The following is an 18644-nucleotide window of genomic DNA, read 5'->3' as shown; positions in this document are numbered from 1 at the left end:
ATAACCCAAGCCTAATTATGATGTGAGGGAAAACACTACCATGATTCATGAAGCTATTTCATAGTATTATTAGTATATATTAATATATTGTTATATTATATTAGTATATCTTAGTATATTACTATTTCTTAGTATCTGTTAAGCAAAAGATTGTAGGGAGAATCCTCACCTTTCAGTATAAAAAGGTCCCCATATTAGCAAAGAAATGTCCTCTCATCCCTGGAAGAGAGAAGGCTTCCTTGAAGTAAAACCACTCAAGAGGCCGGCTCCTGTGAATGGATATTTAGTTTCACAAACTATTCCTTTCATGAACTAAGTACCTTCAGCTACTGTCTCTAGACAAGACTGGAATTGATCATATTAACAAGCAGAGAAACAAAGACATCTAAAATCTGCATTCCCTACCCAGCTCCAAGGACAGGGCATGACCTCTCATCCACTATGGGAGTCATGCAACCATAATTGCAGCGGTGAAATGCTACCAGTTTGGCTGAACCGGTAATAAAAAAAGCTCCGACGGTTAGCTAAAAGAGAAATAAGAGAAAAGTGTGGGATCGGCCTTCCCACCCACCCCTGCACTTTTCTGTTCTTTTTCATCTCAGTTGATTGGCGTGGCAGAGCCTCAGCTGGTGTTTGGAAAGTTGTGCACATGCACAAAGTGCACGATCACCAATCCGGTAGGGTAACTGGTAGAATTCCACCACTGAATAATTAGAATACTAAAAGGGCACACTCAAGTGCAGATTAAAATACATTACACAATGAACATCTAAATCATAAAGCCCTAGAATCACATAAAAACCCATCCACTCACCAGACTATTTTGTCAGCTGTCCCAGAACCGATTGCTTTGTCACAGACCTCCTTTCCAACTGCAGCTTGCCTCCTGTATCTTTCTCCCAGGTTTGAACTGGACCAGATTTTGCTTCCAACAGGAATTATTACAAAATAATTTGATTATACCCCATAGATTCTGGTCCTCTAAACCAGAAACTTTATTACAAAGAAGACATAGTTCAAAAGTGTTTTAGGAGAGAGAATGTATGAGTAGCAAAGCCTGAGAGTAGTATCAGAAGGGGAATCAGCCTAGAGTTTCTACTTTCCAACAAGTAATCTAATTCTAACCTTCTTGAATTCTGTTAAGCCTTATCTAGTGTCAAAATAGTAGTAACCATTAGTTGACTAGATTCCTGTTCATAGACATGAACATGTGGCCTGTGCCTGACTGAGGAAACAAAAAGATGATCAACATTTTTTTTACAGCAGTTCCATTTTAGTTTTGTGGCAAATCTCCTATAGCCAATCTACCACCCACTGTTATTTAGGGAGAGATGTGTTGTTGGTATATTTTGATATTGCATATTTTTATGTTATTAAAATATGTTAATTCAATGCATAATCAACTTTAGATAAAATGAATGTTGTAAATATGCTGCCCTTTGAGGGGAGAAAAACCTAGATTCCATGAAAGTACTTTATTATTTTACAGTAGAATAACTGAATCCTGAAAGACTATCAGTTTCTCACTATGCCATTTCATATCAAACAAAACCAAGACAAATTTATTTTGAGTTTTTTTTAATGCTTTTCATTTTCTCCTGACTAAATTTTAGTTTTTCCTCTCTTAATGTTTATTGCTGTTTTCCTCCTTCCCAAGGCCAGATGTATATTTGTGTGTGTATGTATGGCAAATCTAGGCAACATACTAAAAAGCAGAGACATCACTCTGCCAACAAAAGTGTGTATAGTCAAGACTATGGTTTTCCCAGTTGCAATGTATGGCTGTTAAAGTTGAACCATAAGAAAGGCTGAGCATCAAAGACTTGAGGCCTTTAAACTATGGTGCTGGAGAAGACTGCTGCGAGTCCCGTGGACTGCAAGGAGATTAAACTGGTCAGTCATAGAGATCAACCCTGACTGCTCTAGAAGGCCAGATCCTGAAGATGAAACTCAAATACTTAAGCCACCTAATGAGAAGGAAGGGGTCACTGAAGAAGAGCCTAATGCTGGGAATGATTGAGGGTTATAGAAGAAGGAGACAACAGAATGAGGTGGCTGGATGGAGTCACTGTGAGCTTAAATGGACTTTGGGGGATGGTAGAGGACAAGAAGCCCTAAAGGAACGTTGTCCATGGGGTTGCAATGGGTCGGAAACAACTTTGTGACTAACAAAAAACAAATACATACACTCATTCTTTGCTACTGTTTCTTTGATTTCATCTGGATTTCAGATTGTTGGCCATTTGTATACATAATATGGTGCTTGAAGAAATCACCTGCAAAAAGAAATAGGAAATGAGGAGTGAGGGACTTTAACTTAGGTCCACATTTTTACAAGCCAACAGAGAAAGTTTCAGTTTTGGCTTTCTCAAACATACCTGATGTTGGAAAATATCTGTTTTATTGCATTAACAGTTTTTTAAAAAATTTCTACATATCTGTGAAGCTCTCTTTAAAGCATACTTTGATGCATGAAGTATCCTAGTGATCAATTAGACCTGCTAAAGTTATGCCCAACAGATCTCTCACCCTCAGCACCCAGGGAAAATAATTTTACAAAGTTCTGTTTATAAGAATTCAGTATTTTGATTAATTTCCTGTTCCACTCTGTTAAAAAAGAAAGAAAGAAAGAAAGAAAGAAAGAAAGAAAGAAAGAAAGAAAGAAAGAAAGAAAGAAAGAAAGAAAGAAAGAAAGAAAGAAAGAAAGAAAGAAAGAAAGAGAAAATTGCTACAAGGTCTTTCCAAAGCATGACCATAAGAGCAGTATAATATTTTTCTTTCTGTCTCTGAATATGTGTTTGTGTATATACACATGCACATTATATATGCTATATGCTTTTTTTATAAGCTTTATTTCTAATTTTGGCAGATTGGACTTTGTTTTTCCTAGAGGATGGGGAAAAATACTGGAGGATAATTTTGATCCCTTTTTCACTAAAATTACAGTGTGAGGGAGAACATTAAAAAAAAAGAAAAAAAATTATTCGGAATATATAAATTCAAAATTAAACTCTTAAATTCAAGAGGGCAACTGAGAAATTACCATCAGCTCCCTTTTTTGTTACCTTGGAGGCAACCAAGATCATCCTACTAAAGTTTGATGACAAGATGAAAAATTGTGTCAAGATTTTATGTATTTAATTGTTCGTCAAATTTATGTAGCTACCCAGCTCATGACCTTGTTTTTTTTTTTTTTAAATCTGAATTTTCCAATTATTTTTGGTATAAAATTACAATAAATGGGTAAGCTAAATTTATAAAATAATTAAAACTCTTTAAAAATGGAGGGGAAAATAAACATCTTCCATCGGTTGCATTATGTTATTCTTATACTTTGTGTCAGATTGGATGCATATATTTATTTATCTACTTATTAGAATATAATTGTCCAACACAAACATTACTGTACATAAGAAATACTGCCCACCTAGCAATTTATACAAATGTGAGGAGATAAAAAGGTACAATTTTGGTGGAAAGGTAACATTTTGTGTGCCTTTGGCTTACAGTCACGGGTGGGATTCTACCAGTTCATACCTATTTGCTAGAACCGGTTGTTAACATTCTAAGCAGTTTGGAGAACTGGTTGTTAGAAGAAATTACTGGCCTAATGCTGCAAGGAAGGCAGGAAGGAAACATTCTGGTGTTGCTTACAGAAACTGCCTCTCTGTTAACCTTTATTACATTCTTGGCAGGACTAGACTTCCTGTCTCAGGAAATCTCTGGAGTTTATTTCCCCTCCTTTGCTGGTACTTTGCTTGTGTGGAGTGACCATTCAAAGTTACAGTGGCACTGAAAAAAAGTGACTTATGACCATTTTTCACACTTACGACTGTTGCAGCATCCCCACAGTCATGAGAGGCCAGCCAAGGAGAGGGTGCCTCAATGTGAGTGATATTGAGTTGGCGACACCCAGCCAATAACATGACCACCAAGCCATGCCCACCAACTAAGCCATGCCCACAGAACCAGTTGTTAAAAAATTTGAATCCCACCGCTGCTTAGTCATTCTGGCCATAGAAATGTCTTCAGACAATGCTGCCCCTCTCAGCTAAGAGTTGAGCCTCAGCCCCTAGAGTCAGACCCAACTGGACAGGGGAAACTTTTACCTTTAGGACGTCAACCTGTTCTTACAGTCTCATGTGATCAAATAGTCAGCAGCATTATCATTTCTGACAATGGTACCAATTAGACAGAAAATAGCAATGGGAAGCTTTGTTATGTTTTTTGTTTTTCTAAAGGGTGGCAGGAACAAATAAGCAATAAGAGAGGTTGACATTCTTTTTCCACACCATTTATTTATTTATTTATTTATTTATTTATTTATTTATTTATTTGATTTGCCAATTGTTTACAAGATAATAAGTATAAATGTATACATAGTTGTGAATACATGAAATGGGTACATATAAGAAAAATAAAAGAATAAGAGAAACAATAGGACAGGGACGGTAGGCACGTTGGTGCGCTTTATGCACGCCCTACAGGCCTCTTAGGAAAGGGGTGAGGTCAATAATAGACAGTCTAAGATTAAAGTTTTTGGGGTTTGGGAAGAAACTACAGAGTCGGGTAGAGTATTCCAGACATTGACCACTCTATTGCTGAAGTCGTATTTCCTGCAATCAAGTTTGGTGCGGTTTACTTTGAGTTTGTATCTATTGTGTGCTCTTGTGTTGTTATGGTTGAAGCTGAAGTATTCATTGACAGGTAGGACATTGCAATGTATGATTTTATATACCATGCTTAAGTCAGACCGAAGACGGCGTAATTCAAGGTTTTCAAGTTCTAGAATTTCAAGTCTGGTGGCATAAGGTATTCTACAACGAGTAGAGGAGTGGAGAACTCTTCTTGTGAAATATTTCTGGACTTTCTCAATTGTGCTAATATCAGATACGTAGTGTGGGTTCCAGACTGATGAACTGTATTCGAGTATTGGTCTAGCAAATGTTTTGTATGCTCTGGTTAGTAGTGTGATATTACCAGAGAAAAAGCTACGTAGGATTAGGTTAACAACTCTTAATGCCTTTTTGGCTATGTAGTTGCAGTGGGCTCTAGCACTTAGATCATTAGAGGTGAGTATTCCAAGGTCCTTTACAGAGCTTGAGTCATCAACAAGATCTTGACTATTCAGCTTGTATTTTATTTTCTGATTTTTTTGCCAATATGTAAGACGGAGCATTTATTTGTTGAGATTTGAAGTTGCCATTTGTTTGACCACTCTGATACATAGTCAAGATCTTTTGTAGGGTAGCAGTATTGTCTGTGGTATTGAACAGCTTTACATCATCAGCGAAGAGAACGCAATTGCTCTTAATATGATCACAGAGGTCGTTTATGTAGAGTATGAAGAGAGTTGGTCCTAGAACACTGCCTTGGGGAACACCACTATTGACAGGTACTGGATTTGATAGGACGCTCCCGATTTTGACCATTTGTTGTCTGTTTGACAGGAATGCTTCTATCCAGTTATTCAGTTGTCCAGAGATACCATAGGATTTTATTTTTAGGAGTAGTTTGTCGTGTACCACTGAATCAAAGGCTTTACAGAAGTCTATGTAGATTGCGTCTATTGCTTTGCCCTGGTCGAGTTGTGTCGTCCATATGTTTTTGCAGTGTAAGAGTTGCAGATTACAGGATAGTTTTTTCTGAAACCAAATTGTTTATTGGAGAGTAGGTTATTTGTCTCTAAGTGAAGGATGATGGATTGGTTAATAATTGATTCCATGACTTTACAGGTGACGCAGCATAAGGAGATTGGCCTGTAATTTTCAACTAGGCTTGGGTCTCCCTTTTTGAAGATATGATATTCAGATACCATCTGAAGTATGCTTGAAATCTGGGTTCCAAGTATATAAATAACACTCATGCTGACATTGAAAATCACCCAGAGAGTACTGCACATCAACTGTCACCAACTTTTCTGGTTACGAGGACCAGCAATGGTAGTGACAATGGAGGGAAAGAAGGGATGGTTTCACACATGCGCCAGCTGCTTGCACAAATGGAGCTTTGCATACTCATCTGGTCACCCACTGCTTGCGCAGCCTGGTTTCCCAAAAGCCGTGAACCAGTACTAGGCTGCAGACTGGTGGTTGGGGACTCCTGCTGTCCATCATTATGGGACTATATATAAGTCTATGTCTGTTGCTATTATTTCACACTTTTTATTGATGAATGGCATCAAAATCAAGCAGGAATGATCATTTTGGCATGATGCTGCTTTATATTGCTGTGATTTTCAGACAATGGAAGAAATAATATAAAAAGTGGCACTGCAGAAATTCTTGTGCCCCATGTGATTAGTTCTGTAAGCACCTCTGTTAATTAGAGAAAAGCAAAAATCAGATTATTTTTAAGGATTAATCTGTTGCTAATTAGGAAAAAACAAATAGACAGCTTGGTGGAACACTCTTGGGAGAAGGCTTCCTCACTACCTTAGGAGGGATGTCTAAATCTAAGATCTTTCTTAATAAATAAAAGGATGAAATATGAACAGATCTTTCTCATACAATAGGATTCTCCTTCTCTCCCTTGCAGCCTGCATCTTTCAGCTTTCGTAGATCTCCGAATCTTAGGAAATGAATGGTATCCTCTCAGTAAATGAACAATAGAACCTATCTCTACATGAGAAAAAGGCCATATATTTTTTTTTAAAAAAAAAGTGATGAAATCTGAACCACAAACCTTTTATTCATTTTGGTAAGGCAGGATTCCTGATTACCAATCAGACTATAATTGTATGTATCTGAGAAGAGATTCAGAACCTTTGAGAATCTTTATGGTAATGTATTAATAACTTTTCAACATTTTCAAGATTTCAAGATTTGGATATGCAGAACCCTGTTGAACTTGCTTACCCACTCATATCTTCTACTAAAGTTTAACTTTATGTGTGAGACAAGCCTAGTACATTAAACAAAAGTGACTAAACTAAAAAGAAACTTCTAAAGTCCCTTTTAACTCAACCCTGCAAAGAAAGATGACAACTGGTTTTTCTTGTTCTGTTTAATCAGATTCAATTCTAGGAAACTATCTGGGCATATTCCTGCAGTTTTCTTGGCAAGGTTTTTCAGAAGTGGTTTGCCATTGCTTTCTTCCTAGAGCTAAGAGAGAATGACTGGGCCAAGGTCAACCAACAGATTCTGTTCCTAAGGTGCTACTAAAATGCAAAGTTTTCTGGTTTCTAACCTGATGCCTTAACCACTGCACCATACTTGTTAACATGATGACTAGTTGACAAAAAAAAAATAGGAGTCAACAATTCAAATTCTCTAGTACAATAACCACCAATAATAATATACCACTTAGATGCTGCAGGACAGCTGGTAAAATCTGGTGAATGAATGCAAGGTTAAAATGGAATAATTGGATGTAAAGGTGAAATTCAAAAAATTAGACTATCGTGCAAAAGTTCATTTATTTCAGTAAAGCAACTTAAAAGGTGAAGCTAATATATGAGATAGACTCATTACATGCAAAGCAAGATAGTTCAAGCCGTGATGTGTCATAATTGTGATCATTATGGCTTACAGCTCATGAAAACCCCAAATCCACAATCCCAGAAATTTAGATATTACATGCAATCAATAAAGCAAGGATTGTACATAGAACAATATCAGACCTCTGAAAAGTATAATCATGCATTATACTTGGTTTTGGCCCCTTTTGCAGCAATTGCTGCCTCAATGCGGTGCGGCATGGAAGCTATCAGCCTATGGCACTGCTGAGGTGTTATGGAAGACCAGGATGCTTCAATAGCAGCCTTCAGCTCTTCTGCATTGTTCAGTCTCATGTCTCTCATCTTTCTCTTGGCAATTCCCCATAGATTCTCTATGGGGTTCAGTTCAGGTGAGTTTTCTGGCCAATCAAGCACAGTATTCCCACGGTCATTGAACCAGGTTTCGGTGCTTTTGGCAGTGTGGGCAGGTGCCAAGTCCTGCTGGAAAAGGAAGTCAGCATCCCCATAAAGTTCGTCTGTGGAAGGAAGCATGAAGTGCTCCAAAATCTTCTGGTAGACGGCTGCGTTGACTCTGGACTTAATGAAGCACAGTGGACCAACACCAGCAGATGACATGGCTCCCCAAATCAACACAGATTGTGGAAACCTTACACTGGACTTCAAGCATCTTGCAGTGTGTGCCTCTCCATTCTTCCTCCAGACTCTGGGTCCTTGGTTTCTAAATGAGATGCAAATGTTGCTCTCATCAGAAAAGAGGACTTTGGACCACTGAGCAATAGATCAGTTCTGTTTTTCTTTAGCCCAGGTAAGATGCTTCTGATGTTGTTTGTTGTTCAGGAGCGTCTTGACAAGAGGAATACAACATTTGAAGCCCATGTCCAGGATCCATCTGTGTGTCGTGGCTCTTGATGCACTGATTCCAGCCTCAGTCCACTCCTTGTGAAAGTCCCCAACACTTTTGAATGGCCTTTTCCTGACAATCCTCTCCAGGCTGCGGTCATCCCTGCTGCTTGTGCACCTTTTTCTTCCACACTTTCCCTTCCACATAACTTTCTATTAATGTGCTTTGATACAGCACTTTGGGAACATCCAACTTCTTTTACAATTACCTTTTGAGGCTTTCCCTCCTTATGGAGGGTGTCAGTGATGGTTTTCTGCACAACTGTCAGGTCAGCAGTCTTTCCCATGATTGTGATTCCTACTGAACCAGACTGAGAGACCATTTAAAGGCTCAGGAACCCTTTGCAGGTGTTATGGCTTAATTAGCTGATTAGAGTGGGACACTTTGAGCCTAGAATATTTAACCTTTTCACAATATTCTAATTTTCTGAGATTGTGGATTTGGGGTTTTCATGAGCTGTAAGCCATAATCAATTATGACACATCATGGCTTGAACTATCTTGCTTTGTATGTAATGAGTTTATTTCATATATTAGGTTCACCTTTTAAGTTGAATTACTGAAATAAATGAACTTTTGCACGATAGTCTAATTTTTTTGAGTTTCACCTGTATAACCCTGCCTGCCTGCCTCTTTCTGTCCCTGGCTTCCATAAATTCCACTACAGGACTGAGGAAAACTGTAATCTCATCTGCTTGAACACAACTGCAGCTTCATTTCACTTGGGAGACTATTTCCTAAGAATGTGTAATTCAGAAGCAGCTTCTAACGGAATACATGGAGGCCAGGGAGGAGAAAGGAGTGGGACCACATGTGGAGCTGCTTTCTCTTACCATTTTCAATCCTTCTGGATGTTCATCGGAAGGCTTGACAGTGCAGCTGGGATTACAGAGCCAAGAAAAGAAAAGGAAAGATTTCAATTCCAAATATAATTGTTGTCTTTGAAATGTAGTGGTGTTCTGGGCTTTCTTAAAGTGTAGTCACCTTTTATGGATTAACTTGAAATTCTTTATGAAGCACATCTGAAGCTTAGAACATTTCCCTACAGTCTGCCAGCTGAATAGCAGCATATGGTCTCCTCATACAAATATTAATTCTTCATTCATCACTGTACTAAGGGACTGTAATATCAACATCTCAAAAATTCATATATAAGCAAAATAATTCTGCCCCTCCTTTGGGATAAGGAGAAGTCTTGAACAAAAGCCTATCAGGATAGTTAAAGGAGAAGGAGGATAAGGAGAAGTCTTGAACAAAATCCATCAGGATAGTTAAACTTAATCTTTTGGGGATCACTTGCCAAATCATCAAATAAGATTAAAAATTCAGCCCACACTGCACAAAGGACTTTCTGCTGTCTTACATACTGTATTCCTCTGTGTATATGTTTTGTATGTAGAAAGTGGTGGTAGTTCTGAGTGTAATTGGAATATATAAGAGAAGTTACAGTTTTAGAATAAACAAATTCATTCAGTTTTCCTACAAAACTAAATGAAGGGGAAATAGACTGTCCCCTCCACCATCTCACCAAAAGTTATTGGAAACCTGCAAACATAAGCCAAAAGAAGGTAGCTTCCATATCAACCTGCTAATTTTATAAAGAGGTGCCTAATTTTTAAAAGCTGCTGATCAAACTGAAACATTAGTTTGAGGGAGTTGGAGAGATGGACCTCTGCCTGGAACTATACTAAGGCCTTGGCAATGGAAAATAGTGGCGTGTTTCTCCATAGCATTTCCCGATCAGAAAACAGAGGGACTCTGAATAAATGAGATACAACAGCAAATATGCAAATTATGATTTGAACTCTGTCATGTTAATCAAACATGGCAGAACCACATTATGTTGCTAGATGAAGTTGCATGTTTTTATTAGATAGTTAGATTTCATTGAGATACAGACAGATAAAATTGAAATAATGAAAACAATATTTTTCCTCCTTTTGAAAGATCAAAGACACCCCAACCTGCAGTTTATTGTATTTGGCATCTTAATCAAAAATTGAATACTTACATGATTGAATCATTCTCTCAGTTCCATTAGTTTTACATCCATTAAAATTAGCAATTCATAACTCCAGCCAGACAAAATATCCAGAAAACTAGACAGAACACTATAAACTTGACGTTGAAAAATTAACCAGAAGAATATATTAGAGAACAAAATCTGTGCATCGCTAAAGTTAATGTTGTGTCAAGAAGTTCCCATCTGGTACAGATTGAATATTTTATATTGCCAACTGGGCACCAAAGAGATAGGGAGAATGGCCTCTAAATGATCATTCCTATCTGAAACATCCCATTTGCCCCATTGCTTAATAGAAATGTAGCTTTCAAACTGTGTCCTGGGAAACCATGAAGTTCCTCAGTGAAAGGCATTACCCTCTTCTTTTAATACACAGCTAAAAGGGGTATTTTGAATGTATCCACCTAAGACACTGATAACCTTTTTGGATTTTATTGTTATCCAGGTGACACTGAATCTGTTCATTAGAAAATGTCCCCACGTCCTCTTGTGATGTACAAAAGTAAAAAAAAAAGTTTGCTGTTTATTATATTTATATACCATCCATCCAGGAAATCTAAACAACTTCATTCTTCAGTATGTTAGAACCTTAACTTTCCCATAGATGCATCCTGGTAAAAGATTTATAGGATGATTTCTATAGGAGTGGAACTTTGATGGAATTAGTTGCTAAAAAGATTGACATTAGTATCACTTCCTTCTCCCTTTATCAAAATCAAATTGAAAATGGAATTCAAATATAGTTTTAATTTGAAGTTCAGGGAAGTATATTCTCATAATAATCTTGTTAAATTGGTAAGAGTGAAAGATGTATAGTGATTCCTAACATTCCTTCTCCCATAACTGGAACATTGACTGGGAATTATAATCATAAGAGTTCCATCTGAAGGACACCAAGGTGGAAAAGGTAATAATTAGAATAGGCTAACTTAATCTTAGTTAAGCAGAGAAGCCTACTTGCCTGCTGCTCTCCAGGGAAGCTTCCTTCCAGGTAGTGCCTCTTGAATTGTGCATGTAAGAATCTCTTTCCTTTTCTCTCCTGAAAAAGTTTGAATGTGGTCAAAGAAGGTTCTTTGCAGTTTGTTTGCAGTGGCAACTTGATATCTGTTGGTTGGTTTGAAGAAACGTTTGCTTGAACTACAGCTGAGGATGAATCAGCAAAGGAAGAAAAAGACCAAAAGAGTGCTGAGGAAGACAGGCTCCTAATAACCAGCCTGTTTCAGCAGACAAGAGCTTGAGTTTTTTCAGCTCCAAGATGTTTATCCTCCTCTCCGCTATAAAATCTACAGAAAACATGGTAAAATGTGGATCTAAGCTAAGGCCTCAAGGCAACTTTTCTGTAAAACATTTTGATGCGTAGAATTATTTTTTTTTTTGAACAAATTTTATTAATTTTTAAAGACATACAAAGCATAAAACGTAAGAACATAAAACCTTTTTTCTGAAAGTTGTTTGTAAATTCTAAGCAAATAAAACATTTTATACATCATTGACACATCTCCTTATAAACACATATATATCCTTTCATATTCCTCATTATTTCTCCTTATACTTTCATTCAATTATATTTCTTTTCTATAGTTATCTATTTTATATGTTTTTATTCACTATATTTATTTTTCCTTTCTGGCTTACTTTATTATCTTCTATCTTTTATTCTCCATTATCCTTTTCTAACATTCCTCCAAGGTTTTATTAGCTCAATCAAACATAAACACACATAAACACAAAACATAAAAACATAAAAAACCTCTTTTCTGAAAGTTGCTTAGTCCCGGGTTAAAACTCTTGGTACAGACACCAATTCAAATTCATGTTCATTTTGTATATCATTCCATATCTTATTAGCATTTTCAATTTTCTATATAGCTTCTCCTCTCTTTTAAATTTTCTTAATTTTATTTTATTTATCTCATCTCAATTCGAGTCATAATATTTATTATTCTTTGTCTGTTCTATTTCCAGCTATCCATTTATCTTTCTTCTTTAAAGAAAACTTCTCCTGTACACTAATTGGAGTATGACGCCTTTATCTCTTTCCCCTACATTTATAATACTTAATATAGAATGCATAGCATTGGGATTCTGTCTGGTACATTCTAAAATTATACAATATTATCAATACCAATACAAATCTATTCATTAATATTAATAATCATTTATATCTTAAACACTTAGCACATTACTTTTCAATTAAATCACATACTTTTATGGGAGCACCTACTTTCCATAATTATTCCCCACCCCCCACATCACATATTATAAATCATTATTTCATTATAATGTTCCCCCATTTCCTACTTCAAATCTTTCATTTCACAAAAAAATTCACTAGGATAACATAGTCTAATCATTAATATTAACAATCATTTATCTCTTAAGCATTTTACCCATTTCACTTAAACATCATACCTTTATGGAAACACTCATGCTTTCCAAAATTATCCCCCCCCCCATCACATCACATATCTTAAATCATTGTTTCATTAAGGTATTCCCCTTTTCTTAACAAAAATTTCACTAAATTATACTAAATATTTTATCACATTTTAAATTGCATATTGTTTCCAATTTTCTAAAATTATTTCTAAGTACAAATATAAAAATACAATCTTATGTACCTTTCCAGAATCCCTTTTTCAATAAAGTTTACCCATTATCTCTAAAAGACTTTTGTTTCTTTGCATCTTGCTCCCCACCATTAAGGCTTCTCATCCCTTCCTTTCTCCCTTGCTTAGATGCGTAGAATTTTAGAACAATTAGTTTTTGTTAATTGATGTCTGTAAAAACTATGTTAATTCCAACAGGTATCTGGAAAAGGGTTATTGCTTTCTTGTAGTGACTTCAGTAAATCTGTAAAATATTTTCCAACTGTTCTACGTGGTGGAAAAGTTAAAATTTTCTTTGATTTTTCACAAACCTGGATTGCTACTAATCTCAAGAAATGTTGAGTATTTCCAAGAGAGGAATGGAGAATTAGCATATGTCTGAATGAATGGAAATAATGTTGTGGCATGAACAAAGGACTGGACAATAGACCACTCCCATAAAACCTCTCTGGATAAGAAGAGAATGGAAGATCATCCACTAATGCTCATGATAACTGCTGCTCATGAGAAGACCATGAGAAAATGGTTTAAGCACTGGGAGGTGGATCATGAGGACTTTTGTTATAATTCTTTGAAAATAATTATATTAAATAAACAGCACCTTTGTGAGAACTAAACTCTTTATCTTGTCATAAAATAAATTTGAGACTTATTATTTTAGAAATTGGATACTATTTTGAAAGACAGATCTACACCTGAAGGTTCAATTAAATTGATTTATTGCAAAAACTTATGCATAGGAATCTTCTCAACTAATGGTCAGCACCTGCTTAAAATTGGATAAGGGTCAATGACACTCAAAGGGGTTAGACTCAGAGCTGGTATTCAGCAGGTTCTGACCAGTTCTGGAGAACTGGTAGCGGAAATTTTGAGTAGTTCAAAAAACCAGCAAATACTACCTCTGACTGGCCCAGCCCCCATTTATTCTCTGCCTCCCAAGTCCCAGCTGATTGGCTGGGTCTTCTTTTGTTGCCCTGCAGAGGAGAACGGAACTGGAAAGCAGGTTAGTGGGGTGAGGAGGGAATGGAGATTTTACAATATCCTTCCCCTGCCACACCCACCTAGCCACGCCCATAGAACAGGTAGTAAAAAAAATTTGAATCCCACCACTGGTTAGATTTAGTTTCCTTATGGCTACTTAGGGATATTAGGCTGACTCCTCTTTTCACTCCATTCCCAGGTTCTAGAGGAGACTAAAGATTCCAGGTATACAGTTGTGCTCATACTCTGGCAGAATTTATGATTTCTTGGTCATTTTTCAGAGAAAATGAATGATAATACAAAAACTTTTTTTCACTCATGGTTAGTGTAAGGCTGAGGCCATTTATTATCAATCAACCGTGTTTACTCTTTTTAAATCATAATGACAACAGAAACTACCCAAATGACCCTGATCAAAAGTTTACATATCCTGGTGAATTTGGCCTGATAAAATGCACACAGGTTGGCACAAAGGGGTTTAAATGGCTATTAAAGGTAACCATCCTCACCTGTGATCTGTTTGCTTGTAATTAGTGTGTGTATATAAAAGGTAAGTGAGTTCCTGGACTCCTGACAGACCATTGCATCTTTCATCCAGTGCTGCACTGACATTTCTGGCTTCTGAGTCATGGGGAAAGCAAAAGAATTGTCAAAGGATCTGCAGGAAAAGGTAATTGAACTGTATAAAACAGGAAAGGGATATAAAAAGATATCCAAAAGATATCCAAGAATGCCAATCAGCAGTGTTCAAACACTAATCAAGAAGTGGAAAATGAAGGGTTCTGTTGAAACCAAACCATGGTAAGGTTGACCAAGTAAAAATTTCAGCCACAACTGCCAGGAAAATTGTTTGGGAGGCAAAGAAAAACCCACAAATAACTTCAGGTGGAATACAGGACTCTCTGAAAACATGTGGTGTGGCTGTTTCAAGATGCACAATAAGGAGGCACTGAAAGAAAAATGGGCTGCATGGTCGAGTTGCCAGAAGAAAGCCATTATTATGCAAATGCTACAAAGTATCCCACTTACAATACGCCAAACAGCACAGAGATAAGCCTTAAATCTTCTGGCACAAAGTCATTTGGAGTGATGAGACCAAAATTGAACTTTTTGGCCACAACCATAACTGCTACATTTGGAGAGGAGTCAACAAGACCTATGATGAACACCATTCCTACTGTGAAACACGGAGGTGGATTGCTGATGGTTTGGGGACGTGTGAGCTACAACGGCACAGGAAATTTGGTTAGAACTGATGGCAAGATGAATGCAGTATGTTATCAAAAGATACTGGAGGAAAATTTGCATTCCTCAACCCAGAATCTGCACATGGGACATACTTGGACATTCCAACATGACAATGATCCTCAACACAAGGCCAAGTCAACCTGTCATTGGCTACAGCAGAATAAAGTGATGGTTCTGGAGTGGCCATCTCAGTCTCCTGACCTCAATATCATTGAGCCACTCTGGGGAGATCTCAAACGTGCAGTTCATACAAGACAGCCCAAAAATTTACAGGAACTGCAGGCTTTTTGACAGGAAGAATGGGCAGCTTTACCATCTGAGAAGATAAAGAGCCTCATCCACACATACCACAAAGGACTTCAAGCTGTCATTGATGTTAAAGGGGGAAATACACTGTATTAAGAACTGGGGTATGTAAACTTTTGATCAGGGTCTTTTGGGTTGTTTCTGTTGTCATTATGATATAAAAAGAGTAAACACAGTTGATTGATAATAAATGGCTTCAGCCATACACTAACCATGAGTGAAAGAAAAGTTTTTGGGTTATCATTCATATTCTCTGAAAAATGGCCAAGACATCATAAATTCTGCCAGGGTATGTAAACTTATGAGTACAACTGTAAAAGGAAGAAGAAAAGAAAGAACATTGAGACAAAGTGACAGGAAATGTTGGGACACTTGAAATACTCCAGGAGAATATGGATAAAATATTTGAAGAATATGAATAAAAACTAGCAGCTACAATATCAGCAATGATGTCTGCCTCTATTAATAGACTATATTCAAAATATATTTAAAAAAGAAATGGCAGATGTTATAACAAATGTGAAGAAAAATATGCTGGAAGATCTATAGGACAAAGAGCTAACACAAAAATAATCAGATGCAGAAATAATATAAATTAACTGTTGAAATACTGGGAAATTGTGGATTATAAAACAAGATTACAGACAAAGTGGAAATACATATGACAAACCAAAAGAATGACCTGAATAATGACTACTTATTGGATATATAAAACAGGTTTGCTTGGAGAAGATTTTGAGATGAAAAAAGTGAAAATCTGAAGAGAGATCAAATCCTACGACAACATCTCAATGGATTAAAGATCAAAATTTCTGGAAGCAAAAGGAAAGGGTACAAAGTTAGAAAGATAGATAGAATTCTTTATTGGCCAAGTGTGATTGGACATACAAGGAATTTGTCTTCGTGCAAATGCTCTCAGTGTATATAAAAGAAAAGATACATTCATCAAGAATCAAGAATCCTAAGATACAACACTTAATAATAGTCATTGGGTACAATAAGCAATCAAATCATACTAGGAAACAGTCAATATAAATCGTAAGGAAACAAGCGATAAAGTTACAATCATACAGTCACAAGTGGGAGGGAATGGGTGATAAGGAGTGATGAGAAGATTAATAGTAATAGTGCAGACTTTGTAAATAGTTGGACAGTGTTGAGGGAATTATTTGTTTAGCACAGTGAGGGCATTCGGGAAAAAACTGTCCTTGTGTCTAGTTGTTCTGATGTGCAGTGCTCTATAGCATCATTTTGAGGGTAGGAATTGTAACAGTTTATGTCTGGGATGTGAGGGGTCTGTAAATATTTTCACAGTCCTCTTTTTGACTCTTGCAATATACCAGTCCTCAACTGAAGGCAGGTTGATAGTAAATATTTTTTTTTTCTGTATTCCCAATTACTCTCTGAAGTCTGTGTCTGTCTTGTTGGGTTGCAGAATCAAACCAGACAATTATAGAGGTGCAGATGACAGTCAATAATTCCTCTGTAGAACTGTATCATCAGCTCCTTGGGCAGTTTGACCTTTCTGAGTTGGTGCAGAAATAACATTCTTTGTTGTGCTTTTGTGATGACGTTTTTGATGTTAGGTGTCCATTTTAGGTCTTGTGATATGATAGAACCTAGAAATTTGAAGGTCTCTACTGTTGATACTGTGTTGTCTAGTATTGTAAGAGGTGGTAGTATGGGAGGGTTTCTCCTAAAGTCTACCATCATTTCTACAGTTTTGATTGTGGTCAATTCTAGATTGTTCCAGTTACACCACAAGGCAAGTTGTACAATCTCCCATCTGTATGCGGATTCGTCATTGTCTCGAATGAGACCAATCACTGTTGCATCATCTGCAAACTTCAGTATCTTAACAGATGGATCATTTGAGATGCAGTCATTGGTATATAGGGAGAACAGAAGGGGAGAAAGCACACAGCCTTGGGAGGGCCCTATGCTAATTGTACAGGTATCAGATGTGATTTTGCCTAGTTTCACCTGCTGCTTCCTGTCTGTTAGGAAGCTTGTTCATTAGATCAAACTTAAGCTAAGAATTGTTTCTATGAAATTTCAGGAACCAGTATGGGCTTTTTAGTGACACCAGGACTGAAATGTTAATGATTTATTGATTTGTGTAGGATTAAAATGTGGGTTATTGGAAGTTCCTCATGATTTTATAGTGATCAGAAGTCATTTCCTTAAACTAATAGTTCTCCCCCCCCCTTATTTTTCCCCCTTTTTCTTTAAAAGATGTGTGCCCTTTCTATTGTTTTTTCCCTAATTTTCCTTTTGGAATTTTGTTTCTATTATCTTTTATTATTGTTTAAACAGTTGCTAGAATCAGTCCTTGGCGTCTCTAATAAGTTTTAAGAAAATATCTCACTCTGAAAATTTGGAGAACAATTATCACTGGTATACATAGACCAATTGTCTAATGTTGTGTGAATAATTGTCTTTTGTTACAGATTTTTTTAAATAAAATGTCTTGATGATGTTGAAAAGAAAACATTGAATCTGAATAAAAAATGTAACGTGGAAAGGGATATTTTCCTTTTCTTACACTAAAACTGTTAATTGTAAAATGAAGATATGTGAAACTGAATCACAGGTTGCCCACAAATTTATGGCTTGTGAAGCTGACGAGGAAGTTTTCTCTGTATCAACAACCCTTATGTTATAAAGGTTTATTTTTAGCTGGTACCCAGAGAAAAATTAAATGTCTACAATTACTGGATGTTCTGGAAGACAAGAAGTTATAAGTCATGCTCAAGTGCATATTTGTGCTTTAACAATAATAATAGAGTCCTGTGCATGTTTAAAAGCAAGTTCCACTGAATTGACAGGATTTATTTTTGAGTAATGAGTCAAGTTAAATCTTGGAAAGCATTTATTATAGAAATCTCTCTTAGCAGTACAGAAAGCTTCCCCTGAACAGGAAAGAGGGGAGAAATGAAGAGGGGAGAAATGACTTCAGTAATGCAGTTGTACAGCAACTGATCAACAATTGATTTCATTCTTTGACCCCATTTCAGATGTGGCCAATCTGACAATACATTTTATAAACAAGAGGAATACATCCCAATGATAAGCAGAATAGGAAAAAAATCTTTAAAAACTGAATGGGTGGAAGGTA

General features: G+C 36.6%; 1 long non-coding RNA gene across 1 annotated transcript in view; it reads right to left on the bottom strand.

The window, feature by feature from the left end:
- Positions 1–1601: 1601 nt before the first annotated feature.
- Positions 1602–18644, bottom strand: part of LOC148131396 (uncharacterized) — a 39200-nt gene continuing 22157 nt past the window's right edge. Inside the window, exons 4-5 of the long non-coding RNA XR_015748774.1 lie at positions 9193–9238; positions 1602–2276 (exon numbers count right to left, since the gene is read on the bottom strand). This is a non-coding gene — a long non-coding RNA (uncharacterized LOC148131396). The remainder of the gene's footprint in view (positions 2277–9192; positions 9239–18644) is intronic.

The sequence above is a fragment of the Notechis scutatus genome, chromosome 3 (genome assembly GCF_049901735.1).
Source record: "Notechis scutatus isolate UNSWTSFEM ecotype Mainland chromosome 3, rNotScu1.2, whole genome shotgun sequence".
NCBI lineage: Eukaryota > Metazoa > Chordata > Lepidosauria > Squamata > Elapidae > Notechis > Notechis scutatus.
Note: the sequence above shows the minus strand (reverse complement) of the source record. Positions and strands in the feature narration are given on the sequence as shown.